The following is a 5,188-nucleotide window of genomic DNA, read 5'->3' on the forward strand; positions in this document are numbered from 1 at the left end:
GCCGTAAGGTGTCCGACTCGGCCGGTTCCTCCGGTCGGCCTGAACGAGCGAAAATTCGGCCTCTTCCCCTGGAGGTCCTGTCAAGTTTAACGAATATTTTCTAAGTGCCATCGGCTCTTCCGCCGTAAGGTGTCCGACTCGGCCGGTTCCTCCGGTCGGCCTGAACGAGCGAAAATTCGGCCTCTTCCCCTGGAGGTCCTGTCAAGTTTAACGAATATTTTCTAAGTGCCATCGGCTCTTCCGCCGTAAGGTGTCCGACTCGGCCGGTTCCTCCGGTCGGCCTGAACGAGCGAAAATTCGGCCTCTTCCCCTGGAGGTCCTGTCAAGTTTAACGAATATTTTCTAAGTGCCATCGGCTCTTCCGCCGTAAGGTGTCCGACTCGGCCGGTTCCTCCGGTCGGCCTGAACAAGCGAAAATTCGGCCTCTTCCCCTGGAGGTCCTGTCAAGTTTAACGAATATTTTCTAAGTGCGAACGGCTCTTCCGCCGTAAGGTGTCCGACCCGGCCGGTTCCTCCGGTCGGCCCGAACGAGCGAAAATTCGGCCTCTTCCCCTGGAGGTCCTGTCAAGTTTAACGAATATTTTCTAAGTGCCATCGGCTCTTCCGCCGTAAGGTGTCCGTCTCGGCCGGTTCCTCCGGTCGGCCTGAACGAGCGAAAATTCGGCCTCTTCCCCTGGAGGTCCTGTCAAGTTTAACGAATATTTTCTAAGTGCCATCGGCTCTTCCGCCGTAAGGTGTCCGACTCGGCCGGTTCCTCCGGTCGGCCTGAACAAGCGAAAATTCGGCCTCTTCCCCTGGAGGTCCGTTCAAGTTTAACGAATATTTTCTAAGTGCCATCGGCTCTTCCGCCGTAAGGTGTCCGACTCGGCTGGTTCCCGATGTCGGCCAGAACAAGTGGAAACTCGGCCTCTTCCCCTGGAGGTCAGTTGAAGTTTAACGAATATTTTCAAAGTGCCAACGGCTGCTCCGCCGTAAAGCGTCCGACTCGGCTGGTTCCCGATGTCGGCCAGAACAAGTGAAAATTCGGCCTCTTCCCCTGGAGGTCCGTTCAAGATTAACGAATATTTTCTAAGTGCCAACGGCTGCTCCGCCGTAAAGCGTCCGACTCGGCTGGTTCCCGATGTCGGCCAGAACAAGTGAACATTCGGCCTCTTCCCCTGGAGGTCCGTTCAAGATTAACGAATATCTTCTAAGTGCCAACGGCTCTTGCGCCGAAAAGCGTCCGCCTGGGCTGGTTCCTGATGTCGGCCAGAACAAGTGAAAATTCGGCCTCTTCCCCTGGAGGTCCGTTCAAGATTAACGAATATTTTCTAAGTGCCAACGGCTCTTGCGCCGAAAAGCGTCCGCCTCGGCTGGTTCCCGCGGTCGGACACAAAATGTGTCAATTCGGCCTCTCTGAGGTACCAGGGGTGGGCTTTATGTACTTGGTCCCCCCACTTAGTGTACTCATCACTTTACCCCCCTTTCGCAAAATATAGTCGGCACGTATGTGCAGAACTGTTTATTTTCATTTTAAAAATTGTCTAAGTGCCAGCGGAAGCTGTCACACGAACTGTCCGAGCTACCACGGTGCCCATCCCGGGCAGTGACGGCAAAAGGCCGATGTGTGTTTATGGAAGTCTGAATAATTTCTAAGTGCCAACGGCTGCTCCGCCGTAAAGTGTCCGCCTCGGCTGGTTCCCTTGGTCGGCCAGACAAGTGAAAATTCGGCCTCTTCCCCTGGAGGTCCGGAACATTTTGGCGAATATTTCCTAAGTGCCAACGGCTGCTCCGCCGTAAAGTGTCCGCCTCGGCCGGTTCACCCGGTCGGCCAGAACAAGTGAAAATTTGGCCTCTTCCCCTGGAGGTCCGGAACATTTTGGCGAATATTTCCTAAGTGCCAACGGCTGCTCCGCCGTAAAGTGTCCGACTCGGCTGGTTCCCGATGTCGGCCAGAACAAGTGAAAATTCGGCCTCTTCCCCTGGAGGTCCGTTCAAGATTAACGAATATTTCCTAAGTGCCAACGGCTGCTCCGCCGTAAAGCGTCCGACTCGGCTGGTTCCCGATGTCGGCCAGAACAAGTGAAAATTCGGCCTCTTCCCCTGGAGGTCCGTTCAAGATTAACGAATATTTCCTAAGTGCCAACGGCTGCTCCGCCGTAAAGCGTCCGACTCGGCTGGTTCCCGATGTCGGCCAGAACAAGTGAAAAATCGGCCTCTTCCCCTGGAAGTCCGGCCGAGTTAAGGCAAATATTTCCTAAGTGCCAACGGCTGCTCAGCCTTAAAGTGTCCGACTCGGCTGGTTCCCGATGTCGGCCAGAACAAGTGAAAATCCGGCCTCTTCCCCTGGAAGTCCGGCCGAGTTAAGGCAAATATTTCCTAAGTGCCAACGGCTGCTCAGCCTTAAAGTGTCCGACTCGGCTGGTTCCCGATGTCGGCCAGAACAAGTGAAAATCCGGCCTCTTCCCCTGGAAGTCCGGCCGAGTTAAGGCAAATATTTCCTAAGTGCCAACGGCTGCTCAGCCTTAAAGTGTCCGACTCGGCTGGTTCCCGATGTCGGCCAGAACAAGTGAAAATCCGGCCTCTTCCCCTGGAAGTCCGGCCGAGTTAAGGCAAATATTTCCTAAGTGCCAACGGCTGCTCAGCCGTAAAGTGTCCGACTCGGCTGGTTCCCGATGTCGGCCAGAACAAGTGAAAATCCGGCCTCTTCCCCTGGAAGTCCGGCCGAGTTAAGGCAAATATTTCCCAAGTGCCAACGGCTGTTCCGCCGTAAAGGGTCCGACTCGGCTGGTTCCCGATGTCGGCCAGAACAAGTGAAAATCCGGCCTCTTCCCCTGGAAGTCCGGCCGAGTTAAGGCAAATATTTCCTAAGTGCCAACGGCTGTTCCGCCGTAAAGGGTCCGACTCGGCTGGTTCCCGATGTCGGCCAGAACAAGTGAAAAATCGGCCTCTTCCCCTGGAAGTCCGGCCGAGTTCGGCGAATAGTTCCTAAGTGCCAACGGCTGCTCCGCCGTAAAGAGTCCGACTGGGCTGGTTCCCGATGTCGGCCAGAACAAGTGAAAATCCGGCCTCTTCCCCTGGAAGTCCGGCCGAGTTAAGGCAAATATTTCCTAAGTGCCAACGGCTGTTCCGCCGTAAAGGGTCCGACTCGGCTGGTTCCCGATGTCGTCCAGAACAAGTGAAAAATTGGCCTCTTCCCCTGGAAGTCCGGCCGAGTTCGGCGAATATTTCCCAAGTGCCAACGGCTGTTCCGCCGTAAAGAGTCCGACTCGGCTGGTTCCCGATGTCGGCCAGAACAAGTGAAAATTCGGCCTCTTCCCCTGGAGGTCCGTTCAAGTTTGGGGAATATTTTCTAAGTGCCAACGGCTGCTCCGCCTTAAAGCGTCCGACTCGGCTGGTTCCCGATGTCGGCCAGAACAAGTGAAAATCCGGCCTCTTCCCCTGGAAGTCCGGCCGAGTTAAGGCAAATATTTCCTAAGTGCCAACGGCTGCTCAGCCTTAAAGGGCCCGACTCGGCTGGTTCCCGATGTCGGCCAGAACAAGTGACAATTCGGCCTCTTCCCCTGGAGGTCTTTTCAAGTTTAACGAATATTTTCTAAGTGCCAACGGCTGCTCCGCCTTAAAGCGTCCGACTCGGCTGGTTCCCGATGTCGGCCAGAACAAGTGACAATTCGGCCTCTTCCCCTGGAGGTCCTTTCAAGTTTAACGAATATTTTCTAAGTGCCAACGGCTGCTCCGCCTTAAAGAGTCCGACTCGGCTGGTTCCCGATGTCGGCCAGAACAGGTGAAAATTCGGCCTCTTCCCCTGGAGGTCCGTTCAAGTTTGGCGAATATTTTCTAAGTGCCAACGGCTGCTCCGCCTTAAAGTGTCCGACTCGGCTGGTTCCCGATGTCGGGCAGAACAAGTGACAATTCGGCCTCTTCCCCTGGAAGTCCGGCCGAGTTTGGCGAATATTTTCTAAGTGCCAACGGCTGCTCCGCCGTAAAGAGTCCGACTCGGCTGGTTCCCGATGTCGGCCAGAAAAAGTGACAATTCGGCCTCTTCCCCTGGAGGTCCTTTGAAGTTTAGCGAATATTTTCTAAGTGCCAACGGCTCTTGCGCCGAAAAGCGTCCGCCTCGGCTGGTTCCCGCGGTCGGCCGTAATAGGCGAAAATTCGGCCTCTTCCCCTGGAGCGACCTCCAAATTTGGGCGAAATTTTTCTAAGTGCCTAAAGGTACCAGGGGTTTGGGTACCAGGGGTGCAGTACGAACTGGTCTTTTGTCAACCCATGTACTTTTTCTAGAGTACATGGGTTGGTCCCCCCACTTAGTGTACTCATCACTTTACCCCCCTTTCGCAAAATATAGTCAGAACGAGCATGGGGGACGCAATTGTTTTCCATGCAAATCAATTGGGCCTGGTCCGAGCGCTGGTAACGGCCGCCAGCAAGCGTCCCCTGCTCGGATAGCAGAACTGAAGAAGGCACGGCACTTCCAGAGAGAGAGAGAAAATTTTCTAAGTGCCACATTTCTCAAAAATTTTCAAAGTGCCACATCTCTCAAAAAATTTCTAAGTGCCACATCTCTCAAAAACTTTCTAAGTGCCACATCTCTGAAAAACTTTCTAAGTGCCACATCTCTGAAAAAACTTTCTAAGTGCCACGTCTCTGAAAAACTTTCTAAGTGCCACAGCACGGCTGTGAAATATTCAAAGTCCTACAGGCATTGGCAGAATGCGCGGACGGCCGTCTGCTCCCGGCGGCCGCCGCGAAGCTACTACCCCCTCCCGGGGACGGCTGTCTGCTCCCGGCAGCCGTCCTTACCCCCCTCCCCCGTTTGCACCGCCTGAAGTTAGACCCGCCTTGGTAGGGCCCCCACCGGCCCCGGCTCGCCGGCGTTGGGTGGACGGTTCCTGCCCACTTGCGGGTCCCGGTCGCTTGGCAACCGACCGGGGAGGACCAGCCGCCTCCTTAAACACAGGCTGGAAGGGAAATCCGATCAAGCTACGGAGGACCGGCCGCCTCCTTAAACACAGGCCGGAAGGGAAATCCGATCAAGCTACGGAGGACCGGTCGCCTCCCTAAACACAGGCCGGGCAAAAATCTGCGAATGGGCCCGTCAAGGGTAGTGGGTCATCCAAGGAGGGAGGTACCGGCCGCCTCCTTAAACACAGGCCGGGCAAAAATCTGCGAATGGCCCGTCAAGGGTAGAAGGTCATCCAAGGAGGGA

The sequence above is a fragment of the Syngnathus scovelli genome, unplaced genomic scaffold (assembly GCF_024217435.2).
Source record: "Syngnathus scovelli strain Florida unplaced genomic scaffold, RoL_Ssco_1.2 HiC_scaffold_216, whole genome shotgun sequence".
NCBI lineage: Eukaryota > Metazoa > Chordata > Actinopteri > Syngnathiformes > Syngnathidae > Syngnathus > Syngnathus scovelli.